Consider the following 13,064-nt stretch of genomic DNA (forward strand, 5'->3'; position numbering starts at 1 on the left):
TTGCCCACATAGCCCTTATTTCCACTGATAGACGTCCTCTTCACCCGTTTGCTGTCTACCTTCCCCACCGGAATGCCAGATCCCTGAGAACAGGCACTTTGCCTCTTTCATTCGTTGACAGAATAATGAACAGTGCCTGGTTCATAAAAGTTAATCAATAAATGAATAAATTGCCCCTCTCCTACTTTTTCTATGTATCAGTCCCAGAGCCCTCACTTCCATGAAAGAAAAGTCCAGGGGAAAGGAGACCAGAGGGAAGTCGGAGACCTATACTTGCAAAAATGAGATTTCCTTTCTATCTGGCTACTTGTAGTGTAGATATGTCCATCAGAAACCTTTGAAAATGACTTTATTTGGGAAAAGAGTCTTTGCAGAAGTAATCAAGTTTAGGATCTTGAGCTGAAATCATTCTGGATTAGGGTGGGCCCTGAATTCAGTGACAAAGAGGTGGGAAGAGGAAGACAGAGAGACAGGGAGGAAAGCCATGTGAAAACAGAAGCAGAGGCTGGAGTTACTCTGGCACAAGCCAAGGTTCACCTGAAGCCACCAGAAGCTGAAAGAGGCAAGGAAGGGCCCTCCCCGAGAGCCTTCAGGTGCAGCCCTGTTGACCCATTCATTTCTGGCCCCAGAGCTGTGAGAGAATAAATTTCTATTGTTTCAAGTCACCAGTTTATGATCATTTGTTAGGGTAGCCCTAGGACACTACCACACTACTCAAATGTGGCATCACCTGGGGGCTCGTTGTAAATGCACGTTCTGGGGTTCCATTCCAAACCTACAAAAGCAGACATTTTAGTTAAGTTAGTTACATTAAAATCAAAAGTAGATTTCCATTGCTCCAGCCCTCCAAGGTGTTATCTGATCATTTTTGTGGGCATTGGAATAACAGAGCTGTGGCGTAGGGGGGCGGGGGGGTTCTCCTCTGCCCCCTGGAGTGGGTTTGCATTTCAACTTTGAAGTGGGTGGGGCCCAGAAATTTGCACTTTAATAAGATCTCTGGGTAACATCCATGCTCACTGGAGTGAGAAATACTGCCCTAGAGCACCCCCTCTTCCCCCCCTCCAAAAAAGCTGCAGCTTGCCTGATAGCTGATACTGAGTGATCTTTTGATGTGTCCACCTCGCAGAACTTGTGAATTATAAATGGTTGATAAATGAGAAAGCAACTAGCATCAAGGAAACTAATAAGATCAGGCACCCTGTTGTCATTCAAGTTTTGACTAGGGAAAAGACCCTGCCCGATATACTCTGCAGAGACAAAATTGTCAGACACGAGCTCACTGTCCGCTGTCAAGAAGTGGGCTGCCAATTTGAGCCAAGGCAAGAGTCCGCTGACAATCCTCACAGGCGCAGCCTTCCCACTGGTTTGGTCTGAGAGGATGGGGACTTTGTGCAACAGAGTCTAACACTGAGACAGGCAGATGGGAAGACAGGGTGGTTGCATTTGCATTGCATTTCATTCCTCTCTCCAGTGGTCTTGCGAAGAGCATCTCCTCCAATTAGCTGCTGTAATTAGTGTATTATTATCTTGTCACTGTTAAATTTGGTTTGCTAAATCATTCTGAACTTCCCTGACAGGCTGCTGATGCAAGGTCAGAAAATAACATTTCGTATTTATTTCAGGTTGGGTTCCTTAGAAGCAGAGCCTGTGTTGGGGATTTCTATTGCACGTAGTTTATTGGGGGAATGCTCATAGAAGAAGTAGGATGTGGAAAGTAAGATAGGGCAGGGGAAGGAGCTAAGCAACGATGTGGGTTTAGCTGAAGTTTACATCCAGCCTGATCCCATGGTGAGCTCTGGAGCATGAAAGGCACCAGAGATGAGATCCCACTTTAAGGCAAAGGCCTTGCTTGCCCTCTTCTCAGTCAGCAGCAGGCTGCTCCCAGGAGGGCACTGTCTCCGGGCATCTCCCAGTGAGCCCCATCCTGTGGATCCAGGGCAATTCTCAGGATAAGGAGTGCAACGATGAGCTGTAAACTGTCAACGCTCAAAGTAGCTTGGGAATGGGTGCACCATAAGTAAAGAGCCTCTTAGGACACTTATTAGTAATTACCCATCCATAGACCCTTTCTGAGCAGTAGTGAGGAGTAGTTCCTCCCTCTAGGTTGGAAGTCAGCTTCTGGTTCATCTAGGAAAAAAAAAGAAACTCTCCCACTTTTAGGAACTAACATTTTTAATTTAATTACCATTCACTGCCTTAAGTGCTCGGTAAATATCAACCCGTTTAATCCTCATAACAACCCAGCAATGTAAGTGCTATTACTAGTTCCATCTTACTGATGAAAAATCTGAGGCACTGAAAGCTTAGGAAACTTTCCCAAAGTATACAACAGAGGCAAACCCGAGCCTATACAGTCTAAATCCAGAATCCTTATACTTGGCCATGATGCTATGAGGTATCAACTGGATGACCAGCTCTTTGAGGGAAAGGATGGCAACATACGACCTTACTCAATGCTTGACATGTCACAGATGCCCATTTTATTTTGGGTGAATGAACTGCTAAGATAAGAGACAGCATAGGATAAAATTACACATCCCTATGGTCTTGTATCAGTATGATTTTGCCTCACAGTGAAACATCCCCAAACTTAGTGGAAACAATAAGTGTTCATTTAGCACTCAATTCTGGGGGTCAGCAATTTGGGTTGGGCATAGCTGGGCAGTGGTGCTGGTCTTGACATGGGGTCCTTTCTCCCGCCAGTTATCCGATGGCTCAGCTTCCTGGATTGACTGTCTGAAGATGGAGTGATGGGGGCAAATGGGTCATGAGTCTCATCATCCATGCAGATAGCCTGGGCTTGTTCACCTGGGTTCCAGGAGGAGGCTAGACGTGCACAAGGCCTCTTGGAGCCTAGGCTAGGAGTTGGCACACCAGCACTTCTGCTGCATTGTGTTGGCCAAATAGAATGCAGAAAACAAGGCCCCTCAGATTCATCAAAGGATGAGACAGACTTCACTTTTTTGATGGGAGGAGCTACAAAGCCACATCGCAAAGGGAAGAATTGGTAGCCCTTTTTGCTTTTACCAGAGATCTCCTTTTGCAGCTGTTGGTTATATGTAAATGTGCAATATAAACCCTTCCTTCATATTTGTTGCTTTCTTTTAGACATAAAATGATCATAAAATTAATGAAGTTAGGTTAGGACATTCACAAACCTGTTCACTGACCATAAAAAAAAAATAAGTCAATGTACAAATCTTAAACAAGAAGCCTGCCTCTTCATGCTGTGTTTCTTTTTTATTCACTGAAAATATTGTAGAATAATCTCACCATCAGCTCTTTAGCCATACCATGAATTTCTATTTCAAGCAAAGTTAAAATAGAATAGCATGAGATTCAATGAAAATTGAGTCTCCCACCCACCCATTCTAGTACTCAGTTTACTTCCCAGTGTTACCAACCACAAATGATGTCTGTATATATTTCCAGACCTTATCTTTATGAATAGGACATTACTGTGCATATTGCCCTCCACTTTGCTTTTCTCATCTGGCATTATATTTTGGAGAGCTTTCCATATGATCATTGAACCCGCTACACTTTAGAAACAAGATAAAAAAGAAACAACTATAATTTTGAGCATAAAACTTCTTTGCATAGTAAACATAATACCATAAATAACAAAAATTAAGAGAGGAGTTTGAAAAGGATATACTAGTTTCCTTATGTTTCAAAACCTGTCTAGATTTGAAACATAAAGCTAAAAAATACCTAACATCTTAAAGTAGCCCCAGTCTAACACATTGATTTCAGATGGCTCTTCTGGCAATTAATGGCCTGTGGTGAAGAAACATTTATCTGGAGTTCAATATTCCTTGATTTCAATGCAGTTTTCTGCCTTGTCCACCCCCCCATATAGTTAAATGTAATTAAATTTCAATTAAAAGCCCATTATTTTAATGTAGCATTATAGGGATAACATCTTTATAAAATTATTTGTATCTATTTATCTATCATTCATCATTTATATGGATATATGCATACAGACATGCCTGTATGCATGCATGCATGTTGACAGTGTTTATTTCTAAGTGGTGAGATGTGGGGTGATTGTGAAATATCCTTTTATACTTTCTTAAATTGTCTGATTTTTTAGAGTGCTTATATATTACTTGCACTACTTGTGTATTATACAAAAAATAACCCTTATAAAAATGTAATAGTAGAAATCACAGTAAATAGAATTTGACTTAATAAAAATGAACAAAATCACAATGGTGAGAGACTTGAAAATGTGTATGTAAAACTAATACTCTAATAGCAGAAGGACAAAGGACAAAAACAAACACTTCTCAAAAGTTAAAATATCATGGCCTAAGAAAATTAAAAACAAAACTGTGCAGCTTCTCTAGTAATCAAAGAAATTAAAATTGTAATTAAAACAGCCACTTTTTTTTATCCTGTTGGTAAAGGTTTATTGAAATAGGCCTTCTTACATCCAGGTGGTGGAAGTGTAAAATGGTTCAAATTTCTAGAATACAATTTGACAATATATGTCTGGGCTTTAAAAATGTTCATAATCTTTTGCCACTTCAAGAACTTGAGCTTGTAAAAATACTGAAACCTGCAACCAAACATTTATGAACACAGATGTATGCCATACTGCTATTTCTAGTAGTGAAAAACTGGGAATAATCTAAAATCCCAACAACAGAAGAATGACTAGAGTCTATAATAATAATAAACCATAGTGTCAATTTATTGAGATTTTAAAACATGCCCAATTTTGTCAAAGGGCATGGCATGTTTGGTATTATTTTATCTTTAGAATGACCAAGGGCAGCAGGGACTAGTTACATTTTACACTTGAGAAAATAGTCATCAGAGAGATTAGGAAACTAGGTGGAAATTACCAAACTTCCATGTGTTAAGGGTGGGATTCAATTTGATCCAAAACCAGATATGTCTCAATATTGTGTCCTTCCTTCCTCTATAGCCATGTGCATCCATCTGAAATGAGGTGTTCATTTTAATAAGGCATCTTTGAAACTGACTTGCAAATACTGCATGTCAGCTGTAAATGGTATTTCTTTTGTCTAAAGTTTGATTATAGATATAAAAAGACTTGAAAAAAAAATACATAACCTCAGATCTAGTAATTCCCCTTCTCATACTTATAATAAGGAGTTTGGACAAACATTTAACTATGAAGAAGTTAATGTGATTTACTTTTAAAAATATTTTTAAAGCTCTAGGTTAGCAAAATAGAAGAATCAGAAAATTGACTAGCATATATTTATATATAATGAATATGCATTCATTAAAGTGTTCAATAAATGTTCCCTGTCAACTGGATATCCATATGAAAAACAATGAACCTTGATTTTTACCTCACACCATAAGAAAAAATCAGTTCCAAGTGGATCATAGACAAAGATGAGTAAGGTAAAGCCATTTGTTCCAAATAGAAATACAATGGAAGCCCCCTTTTTAACAGCTTTGTTGAAGTATAATGCACATGCCATATAATTCACCCATTTAAAGTGTACAATTCAATGGCTTTTAGTATATTCACAGAATTGTGCCGCCATCATCACAATGAATTTTAGAACATTTTCATCATCTCCAAAATCTCTCTACAAACAGCAGTCACTCCCCATTTGCCCTAAGCAACCACAGATCTACTTCTGTCTCTGTAGATGTGTCTATTCTGGAAATTGCATATAAATGAAATCATACAATATATGGTCTTTTGTGTCTGTTTTCTTTCACTTAATGTTTTCAAGCTTCATCCATGTTGTAGCATGCATCAGAACTTCATTCCTTTGCATGGATATACCACATTTTGTTTATCCGTTCATAAGCTGATGGACACTTGGGTTGATCCACAGTTTGCCTGTGATGACTAATGCTGCTATGAACATTAATGAACAAGTTGATGTACGGACATTTGTTTGTATTTCTCTTGAGCATATACTTAGGAGTTGAATTGTGGGGTCATATGGAAACTCTATGCTTAACCATTTGAGGTCTGCATAATTTTACATTTCCATCAGCAATGTATCAGTGTTTGAATCTCTATATCCTTGCTGACTCTTGCCATTATCTTTCTTTTTGATTATTGCCATCTTAGTATGTGTGAAGTGGTATCACATTGAGGTTTTGATTTTCATTTCCCTGATGGCAAATGATGCTGAGCATGTTTTCATGTATATATTGGCCAATTTTTAATTGTATTATTTGTCTTTTATTGTTAAGTTGTAGGAGATCTTTACATATTCTTGTTACAAGTACCTTATCAGGAATATGATTTGCAAATATTTTCTCCCATTCTGCGATTGCCTTTTCATTTTCTTGATGGTGTCCTTTGAAGCAAAAAGGTTTCAATTTTGATGGATTTTCCACGTCACTCGTACTTATCTAAGTGTGCTCAGAAGGCTTTGCCTAACCCAAGGCTACAAAGATTTACTCCAGTATTTTCTTCTAAAACTATTATAGTTTTAGCTCTAACATTTAGGTCTATGATTCATTTTGAGCTAACTTTTGCATATGGTATGAAGAAACGGTCCAAGTTCATTCTTTTCCAAGTGGATATCCAGTTGACCCAACACCATTGGTTGAAGAGTAGTATTTTTCCCATTGAATTGCCTGGGAACCCTTGTTGAAAATAAATTGACTGTTAATGTGAGGATTTGTCTTTGGATTCTGAATTCTATTTCATTGATCTATATATCCATATTTTTTTTTACCATTACCACATTTTCTTTATTACTATAGTTTTGTGCATACAACATTTTAAAAAGTAAAAAGAAACAGGTGAAATTAATTTTAATTATATATTTTATATATATCATAAACATTATCATCCAATATTTGATCAATATAAAAATTCTTAATGAGCTATTTTATATTATTCCCTTAAACTATATTTACAAAATTCAATGTGTCTTTTATACATATAACCCATCTGAGTTCCAACTAGCCATATTTTAAGTGCTCAATAGTCACATGAGACTATGGCTACCATATTGGACAATACAGCTCTAGAAGAAAGCATAGGAGAACTTCTTCATAATCTTGTAATAGGCAATGATTTCTTAAACTGAATTTTAAAAGCACTAACCATAAATGAAACTAATGACAAATCTGACTATTAAAACAAAGAACTTCTCTTCATTCAAACATAGTATTATGTGAATAGATGTGAGTACATATGTCTGCTAAAATATATGTAAAGAGTGCTCATTGCGGCACAGTTTATAAAAAAACCCAAAGTCCATCAACAGTGGAATTGCTGATCACATGGTGCTATATTCATGTAATGGAGTACTGAACAGCAATGGAAAAAAGCAGATAGTATATATAGGCAGCAGGATGGATACTTGTCAAAGACAAAATTCTCAGGAAAATAAACCACACATAAAAATGTACCAATCTTCTTATCCCATCAAGATGAATTGGAAGTAGAGACAAACTAACCTGTGGTGACAGCAGTCAGAATAATAGGTGGTTGTGGGAGGTATTGGCTGAGAGGGCAAAGGAGAGAGCCTTTCAGCCTACTGGTAATTTCTTACATCTTGATTTGGGTGATGATTACACAAGGGTAGATACATGCAAAATTTCATCAAGTGGGTACCCCTGAGATTTGTACATTTTACTGCATGCATGTTATACCTCAATACCTTTTTTGAAAAGTTTAAAAGGATAATATAAGGCAAGGAAAGATTTATTCAGGTCAAACAACCTGGGAATGATAGGAATAAAAATTAAATGATGTAGAAGATAAATCTTTTCAAGGAAATAAAAATTGCTTGAGCTGGAGTATGATGCAGACTTCTCTAAGCTGTTTTATCCAATGGCTTTTCAGTTGACCTTGCCTGAAATTTAAATATTTTTATATTATGGAAGTTTTGATAAATAAAATGCTTCCCTTTTTTTTGAAAACCCCTGATATGTTTAAGGACCAGAAGAAAATAATGGCTATAATGAGTAAAAAAGAACTCTTTCAGCCCCAGATTTACAAAGAGGAAATTTAATGGAGCTCTTCCCTTAACTTCAAAAGCACCCTACCTAAGGGAAACCTTCTTTTCATAGAATTTAATGATCCAGGAAGAATTTTCACGAATGGCAAATTAGTGCGCTGTACACAGGACAGGAAGGAAGCAGAAAAGCGTAAATGGGTTGGTCTATGCCTTAAAAACCCAGCAGTGTTCATCCTATCAGAGCTGGGCTTGCAGAAGATGAAATGAAGAGAAGGAAATATATGTTAGGTACGGGACCAAAAGAGAAGTTAGTGTTCATCATTACGGACAGTAACTCCCTAAAGGACCCATCCACTCTCATAATGACCAAACAGGGAACGAAAAAAAATAATGAAGTAGGTCAGGTTGTTAATAGAGATCCAGGAAGGAAGGCATATGCCATTTTCTCTCCTTTCCAGGGCCGAATTGTTTAATCCTGTGTCTTAGGACAGAGTCCCTAGAAGCAGAGTCTGAAATAGGGATTCCTTTGCTTAGGGGATGCTGTCAGGTGACCTTTGTCAGGGTCTGAGGGAAAGCAGGCTCAGGCAGGGTTAGAGGTGAGGCCTGCTCAGGACCAGCCCCAGCCTGATCCCAGGGGAGCTCTGGAGCGTGAGTGCACCACGACTGCCCAAACCCAAAGCAGGTGAATCACCAGCTGGGGGACGGGAGCACCAGGCAGAGAAAGGGGGTGTGGGGGAGTGCTGAGGGCATCTTTGCACCTTGTAGGAAGATGTAAGCAATCTTAACCTCACTCTTCCTTGCCTAGCCGAATGCATGGGTGAATATCTGGCTTCATTTAAGTCAGTCTTACTCAAACTTTAGCAATTGGCAGGTCACACTTATATTATTTTGCTGTATACATGTACCATTATCATCAAAGCGATATTCTTTAAAGTAACTATTTTTTTCGTTAAATAAAGTATACCAGTGTTAAGCAAAAATACATAGTCCAAAATACATAAAACTGTTAATATTTAAACACAATATATAGATATGATCTGAAAGCCTCTCTCACATAACTATTACTAAAAGTACCATGGTGTAAGGAGCACTGATTTATGAGGAGCCAAGTAGTACACTGATCACCAAATGCGGCCCTTTATTATAAAAGCCTATTTTGGTTTCTGAAGTTAACATCATAAAAGCTAAATCTTTGTGTTAAGAGACTGCTTTTAGAAGGCCCTATATTGAAAAGAATAAATATATCAAATGAGAGGGAAAACCATTTTCAGTCATTATCACAGTTAATCTTACCCCTCATGTACAGCAGGGCTTTCAGGGGACAGAATACTGGAAAGGTACATTTTGATATTTGAGGGGAGATCAAAGATTCTTGCAGGATGGCATGCTGAGGTAGTGTCAGTCAGTTAGAGGAGAGGGTGAGAACACTGAGATCTTTATGTATCATAGTTTGCTAGAGCTGCTAAGACAAACACCACACAATGGTTTGACTTAAACAACAAGGATTTGTTGGCTTATGATTTTGAAGGTAAGGCCGTGCTTTCTCCTGAGTTGGTAGCTTCTACCTCTTCTGACTCCTCTTTATCAGGCTCCAGGCATATGGATTCAGTGTGGCCACACCTAAATAGAATCTTTAAAGATCCTGTTAACAAATGAGTCCACACCTTAACTGATAATACATCTTTAAAGGGTGGGGTCCTATGTACAAATGAGTTCACACCCACAGGAATGCCAATTAATATTAACATGTCTTTTGTTAGGGTGTATGAGTCAATCTACTGTAATATGTGTAGAAGAGTTTGGGGAAAATGATAATGACATCCAGGAAGGTTTCAAAACTCACTTTTATTAAACTCCAAACTTCAATGATCAAGACCATTTTATATTAATGAAAATGTAAAACATATAGATCAATGGAATAGAATAGACATCTGGAAATAGACTCAGACATAAACAGTCAACTGTTTTTTGACAAAGTTGCCAAGGCAACTCAGTGAAGAAAGGACAATCTTTTCAACAAATCAGGCTGGATCAACTGGATATCCATATGAAAAAAATGAATCTTGACCATTACCTGTCACTATCATAGAAAGTAACTCAAAATAGATAATTGACATAAATGTAAAACCTAAAACTATAAAACTTATACAGTAAGACAAGAAAAGATCTTTGTGAATGTTGCGTAAGCAAAGGTTGCTTAGAACACACACACACACACACACACACACACAACCCAAGGAGAAAAACTGGGTAGCTTGGATTGAATCAAAATTTTTAAAAATTGCTCTTTAAAAGACATCACCAAAGAAGCAAAAAGGCAATCCACAGCATGAGAAAATATTTTCGACACATATATATCAGACAAAAGACTTGTATCCAGAATTTATATCCAGAATATTAAAGATATATATGTCAAATATATAATCTCTTACAACTCAATAATAAGACACATTGCTATAAAATATGGGCAAAAATTTGAATAGACATGACATTAAAGAATATATTCATATGGACAATAAGCTCATGAAAAGATGTCCAATGTTGTTCATCATCAGGGAAATGCAAACTAAAACCACAAAGAGATACCACTACACACTGCTGGGCAAAGGGAACCAGAGTGCTCTGATTTAACTTTTAGACATTTTCCTCTTACATCTTCATAGCAGGTCTTTTCCAATTTCAAGGGCAACCGTAAGCAGGAATCATTACCAAGTCAACCCTAATGGGCAGGAGCATATATGGTTTCATTAGGCCAATTAAAAATTGATAATCTAAAGATCTGTTTTCATCTCTTCCATAATGAACTTGGAAGGCTCCGGATGCTCAGTTGCATGTGTCATTTAAGGCTGGGATAATGGGCTCCCCTGGGTCATCCCTCAGTGATGCCACTTCACTCTCAGCCCAGGAAACACATGGCACCAGCCTACATCCATGGCTTTGTCATATCCATGCCTGAAGATGCTTTTTTCTAAGTGCTTCTTGAAACCTGGGGTTTTGGTTCAGCTGCTGGAATAATTGTTGCAGAGAAGTGGGATTTTTGATGTTGGACTGTGAGGCTGAGAGAAGAGAGAGAGAGAATGAGAGAATGAGAGAATGAGAGAGGGGATGAGGCGCATTACTATATAAATGCCCTGCTTCTGCAATTGGGATAGGTCCATCATTGTCCCAGCTGTCAACAGACACCACTAAATGAGAGTACCTTTGCCATGCTTCATTTAGCAGGCTTTCCAGACTGGCTGGGCTCGAGCCTGGCTGAGCTTATAGACTGTTTAAAGTCTCTAAACCAGAGGGTTCATAATAAATCCCAGTGCAAAGCCAGGGCTGGAAATGAAGGGAGCCAGGTTATTGCATGGCTTTGTGATAGGGATAAAGTTAGGATCAACACCACAGAAAGGGGCTGGGGGAAGGAACGAAGAAAGGCAGACATTTTCTCAGGATTAATCTGCATGGAGTTTTCTGTTTTCTTATGAGTCTCACTAGTTGCAGGATCCTCAACTATCATCACGTCCATAATCACCAATAGCAACCACCACAACAGGTAATGGGTGCTGTGCAAAGGGGGTGGCGGCAGAAAGTAAGAGTTAATGTGGAGTGTTCAGAAGCTGCAGCATGTGGGAATTGTGAACAATGCAGAATGTTCTGTATTGAATGTGTAGGTATTTATTGCCAAAGCTGGAAAACTATAAGTACCAAACAGCTGAACTCTTCTTGAATGGCCTTCTGAGCCATCTGAGTTAGGGGAAACCCCCTTCTCAAACTTCTGTGCATTCTTCGAAGTGTCCCTCTTGGCTGTAGTGCCTCTTCAAAATGTCACTCTCAGCTGCACTGAGTTCCTTCTGTTTGTCAACTCATTTATATGGCTCCAGTGATTTAATTTAGACGCACCCTGAATGTGTGGGGTAACACCTCCATGGAAATTGTCCAATCAGAGTCATCACCTACAGTTGGTTGGCATGCATCTCCACAGAAACACTCAAAGAATTACAATCTAATCAACACTGATACGTCTGCCCACACAAGATTAAATCAAAGATAATGGTGTTTCGGGGGACATAATACATTCAAAGTGGCACAACTATCAAAGCTTTAAGAAGGCAGATACTTTTAGACTCAGGTAAATCTTGGACTGGGAAATGACTTTCGGTATCAACGCATAGCCGACACTGCTGGGGACGTGCCCACAGCCCAGAGGCTGTTACTAGCAGTTCCTGTCCTCCAGCACCAATGTCCCTGTCCAGGGCTTTCTCTGACTGCCAGAGCTTGCTCTGCCCTTGTGTGCAGGACAGGCCAGGAGATTGGGACCAGCCTCCCAGAGCAGTTGAGGACATTGATGTGCACATAGCCCAGCTCCCTCATGCCTCCTGGGGGATAACTCTGGAGTAAACTGCACAGCCTTTCCACGGTCCTTTGTCAGACCGAGCCCTGGTTTCCCACAGTGTCACCCTTGCCAGCCTCCCTTCCCACTGTCATCACCTGGAATCACCTCCCAAATGAACCATGTCAGAAGAACTGCTTCTGCAAATAGAGAGAAGAAAGCTTTATTAAAAACATAGCAGTTTGTGAACTGGGCAACACCAGGTAAAAGCAGGTGTTCCAACGTGTTAGAAGGGCATTGGGAATTTATAGTCCAAAAAAGATAAGGGAAGTGGCAATTGTCAGGTGAGATCTGTTCTAGTGGCTTACTGGAACATCAAGGCAGAAGGAAATTTGTCCGAAACTGTTTGATGTCTTTTTCTCTTCCCATTTCCTGTGAATCTTGTTCTCCAAATTGCACACACCTGAAGTCCAATTGCATCCCTGTAGGGCATCCTCCTTGTGCACCTCCTTTGCCCAGAAACATTTTTTAACCCAGGGTCTGAAGGTCCACTTAGAGTTCCTTTAACAAACACGTGCTCCCAAACCCTTGTTTCAGGGACTGCTTCTTGGGGAACCAAAACTAAGACACCAGGGGTTCCAGTAAGGGATTTGCCTCAATTGTTTAAAATAGGATAACAAACTGGGCCCAGCCTAAGTGTGCCGATAGGACAATGCTTCTGTGCAATATGCTCTGGTCTTCCATAGGTTACTCACCTCTGCTAAAAACGAGGTGTCACCTTTCCTGGGACCCCTGACATGCTACAAAAGCTGCAGGTGGGTCCT

The sequence above is a fragment of the Choloepus didactylus genome, chromosome 19 (genome assembly GCF_015220235.1).
Source record: "Choloepus didactylus isolate mChoDid1 chromosome 19, mChoDid1.pri, whole genome shotgun sequence".
NCBI classification, from domain to species: domain Eukaryota; kingdom Metazoa; phylum Chordata; class Mammalia; order Pilosa; family Megalonychidae; genus Choloepus; species Choloepus didactylus.